Consider the following 16,299-nt stretch of genomic DNA (forward strand, 5'->3'; position numbering starts at 1 on the left):
CCCCCCCCGCTCCGGGGCAGCGAGGAAGATAAAGTTTCATCCGGCCGGCGACACGGGTGTCCACGGACACGCAGGGTCAGCGTCCCAGCTGCCTGGCAGAGTGCTCCCAAGCGACGGTGTCCTCCGCCTGTCAGCTCGGATTTAAGAAATCAGTTTTCCAGGGGTTCCCGTTTCGCGTAAATCAGAGCAGCAATCTGATCTATGGTTGGATTTCCACACGCACTGGAGTAACCTCCTTGCATGAGATAAGGCTGAGGGCTTCCTGCAGAAGGACTAGTTATGGCTTTTGGTGCAAATCAAAACTCCAGATCAAATTAATAGCCTGTAACATTTTAGCTTAAGTAAACTTTTTTTTTTTTTTTTCTGCATAAGAGGTCAAGCTATTTATATCCTGTATGAATTTCTTTCTCAGCAACAACCGTATGGGAAGGTCTGAAAGGCTGGAAGGGATTTACAGGGATTGTTTTTCATATGAAGCTCGCACAAATTGATACAAAGGAAGAGCCAATGATGGGAAAGTAAAGAAAGAGCACCCTTAGGGGAGTTGATACCAAAGCATGGAACAAAATGTAACGTGAGAACCAGGACAGGTTATACACAGCTGTCCAGGCTTTTAGGTGTCCTTCTGTACAAGGGAGAGAGACAGAAATGTATGTATGTGTAGAGTCCATGCAAGCATTAGACAGGTTAAGCAGCTACAGGCCTGACAGTAGCTTTTTTTGCCCATCTAAGCTCCATCACAGGATTTGATCTGCAAAATAAAACCAGGGTAGGACCCATAGAGTTCCAGCCCATCCTATACGGTTTCAGTCCCAAACCCCACACTTAATACCAAAATCCAGATTCCAAACTAATGGTCTATACCATCCATCACTGCAGAAAATGCAAAAGGATCTCTGGAATTGTATGCCCATTAGGGAAACTTCTTAAGAAGTCAACTGAACTTTGTTTTTAATGCAAGAATGTATATGTCACCTCAACAAAGTCACAGATCCACAAAGTGGATTTTCTCCTTCTTCTCACTGTGCCCAGTCCTTTTCCTAACCTCTTCTGGTCACCTGTAGCAATGAGCTCCACAGGATAAGTATGACTCGCCAGGGAAAAAATATTCCACTTTATTGGCTGTGAATTTCAAAGTCATCCCAATTCTCTTACTGGCCTGGTTTCACCTCTAAGGTTTTTTAAATCACGCTTCACAGCCTGGCCTTTGGCAAGCAACCACCAGCCCTTGAGCTGCCATCCTGAGAATGACTCTTTCAGCAGCAGTGAATCCATCCTGCACCTTCCTGGAAACTAGTCAATACTCTGAAAACTGACATAACCCCTTCTGAAACAATCAACACCTTTCTATAGACATACTTGTCTTGCCAAAGACTTAGCCATTTCCCAGAAGTGCAAGAAGATGCAAACTGCCAGAGGTATCCCAGAACCTGTCTTTGTGTCCGTGCCAGCCCACAGCAAGAGATGCATTACTGTAATTCCTGTTCTAATGTGATGTGATGCATGAGGTGTCCTGTCTGGGTCATGGTGGGGCTTGGAAAGTTCCCAGTTGCTGGGACCCTTCTTTGCAGAGGGACACGTCAGAGGCTGCATCTCAAGCTGAAGTACTAGAAAAAGGGCTCACAGATCATACTATCAAAAGGAATAATTACAAATTGCTACAGCCAGATGGTTTTTGCACAAGGGTACTGCAAGCACCCAATGTGCAAATGGCAACGTACTCGTCATAGTGTGCAGGCGTTCTCTTAATGTTAGCTTGGTGTTGGAGCAATGGCAGGTGGCAATCAGAGGCAGTTTTGGGATAGAAGGTGTCAAGGTCAGATTGTCTGGAGCAGTAAGCCCAATGACGATGCTGTGAACCTGGTGGGACATGAGGGTAAGCATATCTGTACTGGGGAAGAACCAGCACAGCTTTTGCAAGAGAAATTAGAAGTCAAAAAATTTTCAGTCCTTGGATGGAGCCAAAGATTTGGTGGAAAATGGAGATGTAATGGATATAACAGATATGGATTTCCTAAAGCCTCAGACAAAATACTTCATCAAAGGCTCTTGAGGAGAGTAAGGAGCCATGAAAAATTTAGAGATTTAAAGACAGAAACGACAAAGGCCAGACAGGGATGGTCAGTCTCCACAGTGGAGGGGTGCCCAGGGGAATTTGGTGGAGATCTGTGCAGGGGTCTGTGCTGCTCAGTGTCTTCATCAATGATGTGGGAGATGGGTAGGGAGGTGGTGATGGTTGCTAGTGACACTGAGCTGCTGCAAACTGCAGAAGGACCTCAGGACACTCAGTAATAAAATAACAGATGAAATTCAGTGGAGATAAATCTAAGTGATGAGCTTCAGAGGAAGCACTCCTAACATCATGCACACAGTGATGGGCTCTGAACTGACCATCACCCCACAGGAAAAGGATCCTGGGTTATAACAAGAAATTCAATGAAAGCAGAAATTTGCTGAGCAGCAGTCAAGAAAGCAGAGATGGATAGCAGTTAATAGGGAAAAATTACTGTACAAATTCTTGCTTTGCTCTCCTCTTGAATACTGTGAGCAATTCTGGTCTCTCTTCTCACCAAAGAACTAATGATCAAATATGTAGAGTGTTTTTCACCCAGGTAACTGGCTAGGCTAGGACTATTCAATACAGTATTGCCATACGAGCCTCACACTCAGGAAGTCCTGGAGCTGCAGCCTGCTGCAGGCTTGGAGAGTTTACAGGAAAATATCCCTGTATGCTTCTCATACCCTTGGTTTATCACCATTGGCTATGAGAGAGGATGCTGGGCGGGATGGTCCCTGCGTCCAACCCAGCACAGCTTTTCTTGACATTCTTGTATTCACCTTTTTTCCTTCAGAAAATGTCTTCCCAGGACTCCCTTTCCCACTCCCCTCCTCAAGGACATTCATTAACCACATAGTGATGGTTTGATCTGGAAGCTCCCAGCCCAGGCAAGCAGCTGTGTAATGGTTGGCATCTGGAAGTGCATCTTCCTCATCAAAATGGCTCAGCCATTTTCTTGTAATTGCCTCCTCGGAGCTTGTTTGGAGGCTGCTTATCAAGTCCCATTGTGTTGCTTTCCTGCTTGTTTTTCCAACAGCCGCCTATTAAATTAAGCTCCTATATTCAGACAGGAAAGCCCAATAACCAGCTGCCCAGAGCCTCTCTGGCTAAGTAGGACACATGCGATAGTCATCCCTTAAGACAGATGAACATACAGCCCTGAGAAGGGGAGAATGTGGGTACCAAGCCTGCGTGGAGAATAATCCCTATAATGCCTTGTAACAGGAGGTTTTTGATAGGGTTTATTCATTGGATGCAAAACTAAACCAGGACTTTGTCTGAGCTGAGGGAAAGAAAACGGGTTTCTTGTTCTAAATCTGTAAGAATATATTTGGTATTCTTCATCATTAGCTGCTCACTAGACCCTATAAATGTCCTCTGAGTTCAATTGGTATAAGATCAATGCCGTCTTATCCCTGGGGGAGAGTTTTTAGTGTCTGCTCCAGTGAAATTTAAAAGGACACTCTTGATTCAGCTGAGAGTAATGGAATATGGAACCCATCCCCTTACAAAAATTAAGCAAAATTGATTTTGGAGGAAAAAAGCCCTCTCTTCTAGAGGTTGGAGTCATTTATGTTGCACAGATTATCTGCTCAGCAAAAAAAAAATGGGCTGTAGCTTTTATTTAATTGTTATTTTGGTCTAAGTGGAAGACTTGCATCAAACAAACAAAACCACACTCTGAGCTGCTATCACCATCCTGCTCCACTGGAGCTTACAGGAAGATTTCCATTGACTGCAATCAGGCCTGGTTTTAGCTCAAAGGTAGGAGATAGTGTTATGCTTTTTGCCCTTTCTTTGATATGAGGCTTTTAGAGTATGTAGAGGACCTTTTGTGGCTCTGTAACTGAGATGGAGATTCTGCTTGAAAACAAACCGCATCCTAAACCAGCATTATCTGTAACAGTGCCGAGCCCAATCTCGCCCCAGGATTTGCATCAGCTCCCGGCAGCTGGCAGGGGGAGGCGAAGCCTCAGCGTAATGTTTCATAGCTGCAAAAGGAAAAAGAAATGCATTTCCAAGGCAGGACTCAGCCATGCCTGTGTTGGCTGGGAGCGTTAACAGAGACTCAGTGGATTTAGGCCCTGATTCTGCAAAGTCCTTAAGCTTGTAAGGAATTTGTAATTTGCTTGTAAGCAAATTCCCATTCGCTTCAATGACATTTAATCACGTGCACATAAATGCTTTATGGCACAAAAGGAAGTTGTACGTTGGTGGAGGTGGGGATATTTGCCCCAAGCAAACAATGTCTTTTCCAATGTGTTCAGAAAAGGGTAAAATGTAAGAAATAGAGAGCAGATTGTGAAACTTCTTGCAAACAACTATTGCCTCTAGTTGAGGCCTTCCTCCAGACCTGCCCTGTCCAAGCCCGCTCTCTGCGGGGTTATGCTGGGAGAGCACAGCTCCTCCAGCCACTTCCCCTGCACAGATAGCCGCACCCTGTGGGGAACAGATGACTTGGATGAGTGGCAGTGAGATATAAAGCACTTGCTGGCGTGCTGGGGCTGTAGGAAGCCATTAATAATCTCAGTGCCTTGGCCAGGGTCTTCCACCCCATGCCTCTCTGTGACTCCTGCGGTGGCCTTCCTCCCCTCTCTGCTTTCTGCAGCTGCCAGAAGCACCTCATGCTTCCCTCGCCATCCATCTTCCTGGCTGTCTCCTGCGAGATGTGGTGCATATAGCCGTGCCCTGGTTTGGATCATCTTGCTTTTGCCAGGCCTGTCTTCAGCAGGCTCCTGCCACGCAGCGTCTGACTGCTCGTGAAGCCAAGGGTGAATCCTCCTCCCTGGATCCTCCTGCCAGTGCCAGCATTAGATGCTGGGTCTGGTGGGAAATGAGAGGACTGTCTCTTCCCCCACCCTGACTCCTCAACACCTGCTGGAAAACAAGCCATTACTGATTACAGATCTAGCTTTGTCCAAGTCTTTTTTTCTCCCCCCATACCTGCAGGTGATTTTTGTTGCACTGAATGGCTATTGAAGGTTCCAGACCAAAAAAAAAAAAGCCTGTTTCAAAGTAGATGGAGCAAATTCTCAACAGATGAACATTCAGTGCCCTGTTATCATCCTTACATCCAGAGTTATTTGTCTTTTGAACGCTGGAAAAGAGGTAAGGTGAGGGGTAGCAGCCAGAGAAAAGGTGAAGCAGGAGGAAGAGGAGAGAAGGGGTGGGAGATGGGTTTATATCAGTGCCTCTCTCTCAATCCCAGAGACCACTGCAGATTTACACCAGCTGTTGCCTGGGCTGTCAGAGAAGGCTTTAACAGGGATGCGTGCATACACAGCCTACAGGGAGAGCTGGTTTTATTTGTTCACATCTAGCAGGGGTTGGATTTATTGCCCTTGCAGAGAGGCCAGCAAAAAGCCAGGGTGTCACTTAAATCCCGTTTAAAACCTCGGATTAAGGCTTTGCAGGAAGTGCAAATGGGGAGGTGGAAGTAGCCTGGCCAGAAGCTTGGGGGAGTAGGCTACAAACCCACCTCGCCCTGATGGCTAGGGAGCCATGTGAGGCTGTTGCCTTATCAGTAGTGTCCTTTGCTCCAGAGCTGTAGCAGAGACAGTGAGGAAGTGCCAAGTTGCCTTAGGCTAATGCTGACTCTCTATCCTCTTAATAAAACAGTTAACCCCCAGGTCACCAGGTGGGTCCCAGCCCAACTCTGCCATCCCTTAGGGAGAGGAGTTTATCCAGTGGGAATTAGGAGCCCTCATCAAGGACCTAGCTACATTTGAAATATCTTAATCCTCCTGATTTTTGATACAATTCGGTCTTCTAAGACCCTTTCTTACTTTTGCAAGATGCCTAAGCCAATTCTTGGCAGAGTATGTCCCTAGTGACTCAGCCAAGGTCACACATGGAGCCTGTGGTCAACCTGGGAACAGCTCCCAGATACCCCAAGTCCGAGTCCTGGCTGAGCACATTATATCATAAGACCACCTCTGTCCTGCTCACTATTTTTGTCACCCTGATTTGTCCTGCATCATTAAATTTTTACAGCTCCTGACTCCAGATGACTTCAAGTCTGTGCCTCCTGTCTCCATTAAGTGCAGAGCTAAGAGGTTTTGTTCCTCCCAGCTCAAGGGCTGGAATGTGAAGACTCAGCGACTAGCACAGGCAGGATTTCTCCCATCCCTGACAGCTGTGTAACAGGACATATACGCTCCCAGTATCTTCCAGAACACCAGTGTGGCTTTTGCAGGTCCTGGTACTGCATTTCTTTCTAATAAGCAGAATTTGGGACTGATCTGATACAAGACTTGATCAACAATGTTACAATCAGCAGAGCACTGGATCTTGTCACAAACCTGTTGAGAGATCACAGGGCAGTGTCCTGCATGGATGGAGTGAGCACAGGATTGCTCCAGCCTCCCTGCTCCATCGCTGGGCGCTCCTGGGGTGACATCAGCACCCTGAGATCACCTCATTTGGCTGGGTATATTTGCTTATGGGTTTTCCCTGGCGGGCTTCTGGTTGCTCTCTGGTTGCAGTTTCTCTGCTGCGAGGACTTTCACAGGCTTGCACACCCTTTTCCTTGGTGCCCAGATGCTGCTCCACCCCAGGGTCTCTGTGCTGCTGTGGCTTCATCAGCTTGTCAGAGCCACTGTGCTGGGAGCAGTGTTTGCAGTGGGGAAGGGGATGGCTGCTCTGGGCTGCACCCACAGGTATAGCCCTACTGGAAAGTTTTCCTGGCTGGGCATGGGGTTGGACACCACAGGAAAGGTTTTCTCTTTCTTCGGCTCAGCCTTCTCCCCGATTGCCCAAGCACACAAACCTCTCCTTCTCCTCCGTACTCCTCGCTATAATTTTGAGTCCATGCACAAGGCTCTGGCCGATACCCTGGCAAGACTGATGTCCTCAGTATCTAAAAACTGTCCATGGCTGGTGCTGCTCAGAGGTCTCAAACTCAGATTTGCAACCTTGTGAGAGCACCACCTACTCAGCACAGAAAGAGCCCTTGTGAGAACAGGTGTGAGTGGTGGAGGGCTGGGAATGGTATGAGATGCAAGGGTGACAGCAGCCTCCTTTTACCACCTTCCCTGGTGAGCCAGATGGACCCTGACCATACCTTCCCTGCTCCAAATCTCTGGTGACACAAGGGTGTTGCCAAGCTGGCAGAGCGGGAAATCATGGTCACAGCAACAGCAAGGGGGACCTCCCCAGTTGCAACTTCCTTAGTCACAGCTGGATTACTAACCCCATTCTTATATTTTCCACGGGGGTGGCATGAGTAAGAGCTGACTCCTAGGGCTGGTTGTTGCCTCTAGAAACCCTTAAGGAGAGAAAGGCTGACAGGACTATCAGGCAGTTTAAGTTTCGGGCCAAATCAGGGGAGATGAACAGTTGCACTAAGAGCAGGATGCTGACTCAAGCACAGGACAGAGTCAGCCCAGGGGGGCCAGTATGGAGAGGGCTGCCCCACACATCTTCCAAGGCAGTGTCAGGGGTGGGCATGCATAGCTCAGCCTTTTCCACCATCTCCAAAATGCCTCAGCCCCTCCAGAGATGATATCTGGGACATGGACTTGTCTTGGAGAAGAGCCCCCAGCTCCCGCAGCAAGCCTTGTCTGTTCATGGTTCTTCCCGTTTCGACCCATGGTGAGTTGGGGATAAGGTCAGGTCTTGGGAATGTTTTTACACTTCCCAGATGCCTGACTTATGTATAAGGGACAACGCAAATGATGAGCATAGGTTACAGGTTTCAGGGCTCAAACACGTGCCAAGTCTCACATGTCTCCTGCAGCTCCCAGCCGTGGGTATTGCAGCCGCCCCAGGCTCCTGGCTGCAGCCTCCTCACAGCTGGCCGGGCCCCCCCAGCTCCCTCTGGGGCTGCAGTCAGGGTCTGCCCCAGACCCTGGAGTGATTCCCCTCCCTGTGCTGACCTGGGAAGGGGAAAGAAGAGCCTTCCCACTTGGACTGAGACATGGGAACAAAACCTCGCTCCCCCAGTACTGACTGCCGAGGCGGTGGGAACTATGAGCTCAGCCCCTAGGCGACTTAATGGGCTTTTAAAAAAACCCTTTGTATCAGATCCATTCTTCCTCCCAAAGCTTGCTGGCTCCGTTCCAAGGGGAAACCTTTGATTCTGCAGATACACCACAATTATCATCCCAAGGAGTCTCAGCTATTGGGCTCCCTGCCTCTGAAAGATCAGCAGGATGCCGGAGAGGTGCTTAAATCATTTCATCCTAAGAAAGCCTTGGGCTGTAACAGCTTCCCTGTTGCTCGGAAAAAGCCACCCCTCTCCCAACAGCTTGGCTCCATTTTTCTTCCAATGATCCCGTCGCTAGTGGAGGCAGGGCAGGCAGCGCTGCGGAAACCAGGCCACCGGGGTTCCCGGTGATTTCATCAGTCCTGAGACTGGGGCTTGCAATGATTTATGAGCTCACAAGAATCTCACCGTGGAGTTATCTACCCCTCCCTGCTTTTTATCGCTGAACAGATAGGGATTCAGCAGTAGAGCTCTTCTGGGTACCGTAGCAAGCTTGGTCTGTTTGACAGTTGCAAATATTTTTCTCCAACATTGCACAGGTCCATGTGCACAGGCTGCTCTCGCCAGTGTTGCCACCACCCAGCGCTGAGAAGCTCAGCTTGGGAACCCAACCCCAAATCTTGCCAAGCACAGCACCCACTCCCTGACTCCTATCGCTTGCTCACTACTCCCCTAAGTTTTCCCCATCTCCTCAATGTAGGTTTTCATTACTTTTAAATTGCTGCGCTTTTTTTTTTTTCCCAGTAGCATTTTTATTTTCTTCAGATTATACAAATCCTGCTCTTCTGCAGTGCTGTCCAGTCCAAGACTAGGTTTTTTGAAGGGGATTTAGGTGAGTTAGGTGCTTGGCTTCCAGCAGGAGCCCAGTGCTTCCCTCCTTGTTGAAATCCCACTTTAAAGCAGGTCATCAGTATTTTTCTGCAGATGTTTTTCTTAGCAGTCTAAATAAAGCTTTCAAGTTACAACCCACTGATGTGAGGCCAGATTCAGAGGCTGTCAGTTCCTTTGTGTATCCTCAACTTGTCCCGGGGTGTTTTGTTTTATTTTGGGATGGCTGCTTGCTTCTGGGGCTTGCTGCAAAGCTGTGCATTTAGCAGCCCTGTCCTGCCATGTTCTCCTGCTTACCGGTGACGGCGTAAGCTTGGAGCATTACTGAACCCAGCCCCTGCAATTCCCTTGCACTGTGCCTGCCTTTCTTCAAGGGCAAAGGATTTTGCAAGGAGGAATTTGCTCTGGCCACAGGATCACCCTCCCTTTGCCATCACAGGAGCCCCCAGGGAAAGGTGTGCTTCATTCCGGTTAAGCAGCCAAGGCCAGTGTCCTTCCCAAGCTGCAGTCACAGCCCTTGTGGCCCCGGGACACAGATGGAGTTTCTTCCTCATGGAAATTAATTATATGAGGAATGCTGATCCTCTTTGGTGACACACAGCTATTGCCATGCAGTTCCAGCAAAGGCTGAAAAGGGGACTGAAATGACGTGGCATCCCCTTCTCCTCCCCATCCTATCCTGTCTCCATGTGCTTGTCCCAGCCATGTGCCACTCGCTCGGTGACGTTGGTGTGGCCACGACAGCCACTTCCCCAGGCCAGCCCAAGATGAAGGCAATGGGAGCACAGGAGGCTGAGCCAGCTCTGTCACCAGGTAAAACCTGGACCCACAGTTTAGGGACCAACACAGCAGCTCACCCCAAAAATCTATTGGCAAGCAACAGGTTGAAACCAGAAATCCACTCCTATCCTTTATCAAAACCGCTGCGATTACTTAGGATGTTCCAGGCATGATTCAACATTCATTATCTTCATTGTGCTGGAGATTAGGCTGCAATCTTTCCAGATAATAGCTTTGTTAGCTCTGTATTATTCTTTCTACATTATTTATTTACACTAAATCCAGAACACCCAAAGCTTTCACTGGGACAGTAAGATCAGTTCAGTGGACAACATTTTACATTTTATATTAGCAAATATTCTGTTTAGAAGGAGCTATCCCAGGCCAAACATGCTTTTGCCAATGAAGTCTCTTTGGCTCAAGGAAGCTGTACATGTTATGGATGCCCAATCAGATGCTAATAGTGAGGGAAAAGTTATTTCCTAGGGCTTCAGCACAGGCAATGGGCTGTGGTGTCCCTTTACCTGTTGCGCTGGGCAGATGGCTCTGCCAGGGCTGCTCCTGGTCAAGGGACAACCAACGCCCATGGCACAGCTCACTGGGGGCTCTTTCTTGGGCTCCCATGACCCGTTTGCCTCCAGCCATCCATCCTGCTCTGGCACAGGCTGACACCAACCCTCTTTTGGCTGGGATAAGTTTGCACTCACCCCCACCTCTCCCAGAGCAAGACTTGGAAAAGAAATTAGACTCTACTAATTATTGATTTAACAATAATTGCTTTGGCCTTGCTCCACAGTAAAGACAGCATGTGGGACACCATGGCAGCCCAATGTACCAATCCTGGGTATGAGGGCTGGTTTGAGTTGACCTCGGGATGGACTGTCTGCAATGTCCTGCTGTACATACTGGAGAAATAACCCAGACCAGATTTTCTACTAATTTGACATCACCCCAGAGGATGACTGGGTGGGATGACAGCAGATGAATCCCCATTCACCTTTGCCTTGTCCTTGACAACTCTGGCATGAAAACCAGGAGCTGACAACTTGACCCACCAGACAGCCAGCTCCTCTCTGGGATGCAAGGGTCTTTTTCTGGCACAGGGTACTCAGCTCCCTCCATTCTTTTCTAAATTACTCTCTTTGAAATCAGAGGTGCCAACCATGCTATTAGCACACCTCCAAGTCTGGATTAAAGGGACAACATGAGGCTGGCTGGGTTTTTGGCTCACAGTCTCACTATCAGCTCTTGGTACCCATTGCTTCTGGCACTGAGCACTGCTCTGCATGACATCTGACAAGCTCCCTGGGGAGGATGCTCCAGGAGTGTCCTACCACCCACCTGAGATCAGTAACTGCAAAAACAGAGCTTTAGACAGATGCTTCATGCATGATCTTCATAGCCCAAAATGGTTCTGTTCTCCCTGTTCACTCCTGGAAAAGGGATTCCCACTCAGGGAGTGAATGCTTGTGAAGTACCCCAGACACAGGCGCTGCACCTCCCCCAGCAAATCTGGAAGATGCTGTGGACTAGCTTTGATGTGTTTCTTTGCTATTCAAAACAGTCTCTTCTGTAAGGGCATGGACTGGAGGCTGTATATGGAATCTATGAATCATTGAATGGTTTGGGTTGGAAGAGACCTTAATGATCACCTAGTCCCAACCCCCCAGCCATGGGCAGGGACACCTTCCACTAGCCCAGGTTGCCCAAAGCCCCGTCCAGCCTGGCCTTGAACACTGCCAGGGAGGGGGCAGCCACAGCTTCTCTGGGCAACCTGTGCCAGTGCCTCACCACCCTCACAGAGAAGAACTTACTTACCTCTAATCTAAATCTATCCTCTTTCAGTTTAAAGCCATTACCCCTTGTCCTATCACTACGTGCCCTTGTAGAAAGTCCCTCTCCAGCTTTCTTGTAGGCCCACTTTAGGTACTGGAAGGCTGCTAGATAAAAGCTGCCATTGTTTTCATTGGGCTACCATCCATCTATTTAAAACACGATGCCCTGAGCAATTCTGCTGGCAGGAAGCAAAGGTGAAGAGGCTCCTTTGGATGTGCTCAGAAATCACCTCTGCATCCAGGACTCCTTTTAGAGATGTTTAACATCATCCATCTTTCAAGCCTCTGAAAGCACTGACACGTCTCTGGGGTTTGGTATAAATACTCGGCTTCAGAGGTGGTGAGAGAGCAGGGCAGGCAGCACAGTTACGAGATGTCCTGCGTCACAAGTGGTTTAATTTGTAGCTGCATGGAAACACCTCAGCAGAGAAACAGGGGATCCGGGAGATGCACCTCTCCATTCCTGGCCCAGCCCAGAGGCAGGCTGCCAGCCCCAAAGCTGGTGCAGCAACGCTGCCCACTGCTCTGGGAGCACAGGGATGAAGCTCTACTGGGGCTACAATAGAAACTGTGCTTGTTTGTCTTTGCTTGCTGTCTGTACTCCATATCAACCAGAGCTGTCTGGAAGCAAGCTCTGGATAATATTTCCTAGACTGTTCCTTTTCAAAAGCCCAGTTCCAGCTTTATGGAGCTGCCAGCAACGTGCTGCCCCGGCACTGTCTCTAACCGAAGCTCTGGTCAGCCAGGAAGACACGAGTTGCCTGGTACATCCCTTTGAATCAGAGCAGGGGAGTCTCCATCCCTCTCCCCACCTGTGGTCCACGTACTTGTATCCCACCTTGGTCTCTGCTACCCAACAGTCAGCTGTCACAACCCAGTCCAGCTCCATCTGCTCCCCTCTCCCGTACACATCCCTTTGCCCTCAGGACCAGGACGTACTTTCTCTGGGCACAGATATCCAGGGAGGCTTCACAGCAGCATGAAGAGAGTCCTGGTCCCCCTTATGCCTCTGGCAGCCACAGCTCCTGGGACTCAGACTGTAACTAGATGACTTGCCCAAGACCAAAGAGGGGATCAGTGTCGGAGGAGGGAGATGCTGTGCCTCCAACCTGGCCTCATTCTATGTGAAAAGTGCACAAACCGGACATTCAACTTACCACATCTTTGCACAGGGCTGTCCACAACTGGGGCTGCCAGGGAATTATCAGATGCTCTTGTGGCTCTGCAGAGAAGCCAGGAGTCTAAGGGAAGGGTTACTAATTGCATTTTGGCCCTGGGGAGCTGTGTTGGACAAACTGCTGTATAATCACTGCACAAACCAGACTGCAAAACAGCACTGTAATATTTTTCTCTTATTATCGTGCAGCTTTGGAGTCTCATATTTGATCTCCTTTATCCATGTGAATGTGTCCAAGAACGCAGCAGCCTCTGCCTGCAGAATGGCTCCTATTGTTCCCTTTGTTCATGCGTCTGGGCTGTTCCTCAGCCTCCTCTTTCCCTTCATTCAAAGAGACAAATTACGTGGTCAAAAAGTGTCTTTACAGCTCAATATTAAGTATGAGCTCAGCCACAGAAAAGACAGAGGGCATATTTTCCTAAATATTACACTTCCTGTGATCCAGAGGTGAGCACGCTGAAAGGTACACTGAGTACATGTAACTACAACCAGGATCTACTCACCTGTGCCCACTGCAAGCTGCTCTGAATGAATGCTGAAAATAGACAGCATTGGATTGGGCATTTTGGCTGATCTATCCGCTCCTCCTGACGTGCTGACCTTTTTTGTTTGAATAAATCCACAGTAACACAGTAAATCAGCTTGGAAGAGAAACAAAGAATCTGAGGGACATGAGAAATATAGCTCTGCATTTCAATTTTTTTCCCCTGCTTTTTCTGATATAAAGGCTTTTACATGCTTTCATGCTGAAAACAGGGTGGAATCAACTTAGATTTTTAAAAGTATTTGACATAGACTTCTTTTTGTGAACATGAAACTGAATTCAGTGCTTTCCGAAACTAGGCCTCCAGCTTTGCGAACGTGTCTCTCGGATTTCTAGATCAGCCCTTTCTACTTCTTGTTTTGGACAGGTGTGCAGCAGTTTATCCTAACGCTATCTGCATAATCTTTACACCCTGTTGAGTGTGCAGTTTCAAAACAAACCTCAAACAAACCTCAGCTCCCTCTGAAAACCCATCTTCTCTTAATACTCCTCACAGAGGACCTGTAGGAAGATGTCAGATTATACAAATGAGAACTTTGGTGCAGCTGGGTTAGAGTAGGCTGAATTAGTCATCAAAGTTACAGCTGGAGGTTGTTAATCTGTTGGTGAGTTCCAAGCAAATTATTTTTATTTTCTGTTTACAAAATAAGAAAATGAGATTACTGGTTAGGCCTCGAGACATGATGCATTACTAGGGGTGGTAAAACAAAGGTGACGTGGAGCTTGCTCGTACACTGATGAAAGTGTGCTCCTTCATTAAGCCAAGCCTGAGTCATCACTTCCATGAGGAGCAGGACTGAAGGATGGTGCAGAAAGGCTGCACAGGTGTCAGAGCTGCTCGCTGCCATGGGGCTGCTGGCAGTGGCCAGTGCCTGCTGAAAGCCCTGGTCCTGCACTTTGCAATGCTCCAGCTGTGGCTCGCACAGCTGGGGAGACAGGTTGGAAATCACTGGCTCAAGGCTGGATGTGTGCTTCAGCTCTCCAATCTCCCTCGCTGGGAATTGCTCTTTAGACTGATCTTGTGTGGGCTGGAGGCTAAAGACTTTTTTTTTTCTTTTTTTTTTTTTTTTTTAGGTCTTTTTAGGTTACATTTTTGCACTCAATTAAGCAGGGGAAATCACCTACTGCTGTTCAAGTCTCATAGACACGCAGTGCTGTTAATCTCAGACTTCACAAATTGTAAATTAAGTTTCCCCAAATAATGAGATTTATTTTTTTGTTTAAAATAACAGAAGTTGGCTTTCTTCATTGGGGTTTTGTGCTTTCAGGACATGTCTTGGCTTTTTTCCCTGCATATGTAGCAGCAGAAACAACTCCTTCTGCAAAAGTTAAAACCTGTAACATAATTGCCTGACTCCAGGAACAGGAATTCAGAAAAACACTCACTTCCTAAGGACTCAAATTAAACCTCTGGACATGGCCAGTATAGGTAGAAGCAGTCATCTCAGTGCCCAAGGTCAAGCTCTTTCTGATCTGATCTCATTGCTCTTAGCAGAGGGCTCTTTTGAGACTGCCCTTACTGGGCACCCATTATTTGATCCACAATCTGAGGAGAAAAAAAAAAAAAAAACAAACAAAGAGCAGCAGATTTCCACATGGTCTTTCCTCTACCTTGTGACAAAGCCCTTTCCCACAGTGCAGAGAGCAGCAAAAGCCTCCCAACCTGGCACTTCTATTTTCAAACAATGCCAAGGTGAACTGCCCCCCGAGATAATGTGGTTTGCACGCTGGTCACCCAGTTTTTCACATACCTGCCTGCAAGCAGGGAAGATCTGGTGGCTGCCTTCCCCAAACTGGTTACTGGAATGGGAGCACCACGGCAAGCGAAACGCCTCAGTAGAGGCACAAAGGAGCAAATAACCCCCAGCCAGCCAAGCCCTGAGTGTGTCTTTCCTCTGCTCAGCTCACAAAGCAAGAGCGAAGAACAAACCTCCTCTCCTGTCCCTCTTACCTCCCCAAATCCCTTCTCATTAAGGAAAGAAAAGGTCAATATTGATGGTGTTGAAATGAAGCACAAGGTCCAAAATGCCTCCTGCGCCTGTTGCAGGGCGCTGAAAGAACCAAGCGTGAACCAACATTTTCCAGAGCCTCTATGAGCTTGGGGTGGCTGTTTTGGCTTGCCAGCATGCAAGGAAGGAGCCTGATTTCAGGAAGCAATTTGCAAACAGGCTCTTAGGAGGGTAAGGAAAAAAAAAAATCTCCCCAGACAGGTTCGAAAGGTGTCTGGCAATTTGGGAAATTCAAGGGATGGTGGACAACCCCCACCAGGAGGATGTTGAGGAAATCAGAGGCTCATTACACCAGAGAGCCCTTGGCAAGACTTCCCCAGCTCAGCCCAAGGCATGCACTTCCCTTATTGCAGCATCTGTTTGCCAATCCATCGATGTAACAAAGCTCCCAGCCGGGCCTGTGTCATTCTCAGCATGAGCGCATCTTCTCAAAAGGTGCACAAAAGAGATGATATTTTCCACCCCACCACTTTTCCCACTCACCTCATCTCTCTGTGGCTGACTGCTGCCTCCACTCCCTCCAGCACATCATAGCTTCTTGCTTCATACCCACAGCCCAGTAGATGATCTCCTGGCTAAGCATGGATTTAGTCAATGGTAACCATCTTGTTCCACCTTCATCCTACCACCTTCATGTTTTCTCCTGTGCTGCCCTTTATACTTCCCATTAACATCTCATCACCCTCTTTGAGACCTGCCCGCAGACCTCCTCCCTACAGTGACAGCCGCAGAGATCACAACTGGTAGCAGCACCTAAGGCTGTGAGGCTGTACCCTCACAGAGAGTAGACTCTTCTGTGTCCTTGTGCGTTTCTGTCTGTCCATCTCCATCCTCCATTCATCTCTGCTCTTAAATCCCTAGGCACCCTGGGTGGAAGGAGATGCCCCTTTGGTCTGTATGTATCCATCATCACTTACGATGCTGTCCTGGGTCCCAGGTGGAGCCTGTTGGGCTCTACAATGTAGACCTCAAGGATCACTTGAAATAGTGGAGCGCCAGGCTCGCACACTTGTGCTGGACATTAGCTGGAGCTGGCTTTCTCCTACAGCTGGTCAAGGACTTTCTGATGAAAGGCATCTGT

The 16,299-nt window shown here is 48.2% G+C and overlaps 1 protein-coding gene across 2 annotated transcripts in view; it reads right to left on the minus strand.

Moving 5' to 3' along the window:
- The window catches only part of DAAM1 (dishevelled associated activator of morphogenesis 1), a 114,037-nt gene extending 101,545 nt beyond the window's left edge, over nucleotides 1–12,492 (minus strand). For both annotated transcript variants that reach the window (XM_026849261.1, XM_026849260.1), the window contains exon 1: nucleotides 12,428–12,492. The gene's annotated coding sequence lies outside the window, so the exon portion shown is untranslated. The remainder of the gene's footprint in view (nucleotides 1–12,427) is intronic.
- Nucleotides 12,493–16,299: the final 3,807 nt, after the last annotated feature.

This window comes from Athene cunicularia (genome assembly GCF_003259725.1).
Source record: "Athene cunicularia isolate RWA chromosome 5 unlocalized genomic scaffold, athCun1 chr5_part1, whole genome shotgun sequence".
Lineage (NCBI taxonomy): Eukaryota > Metazoa > Chordata > Aves > Strigiformes > Strigidae > Athene > Athene cunicularia.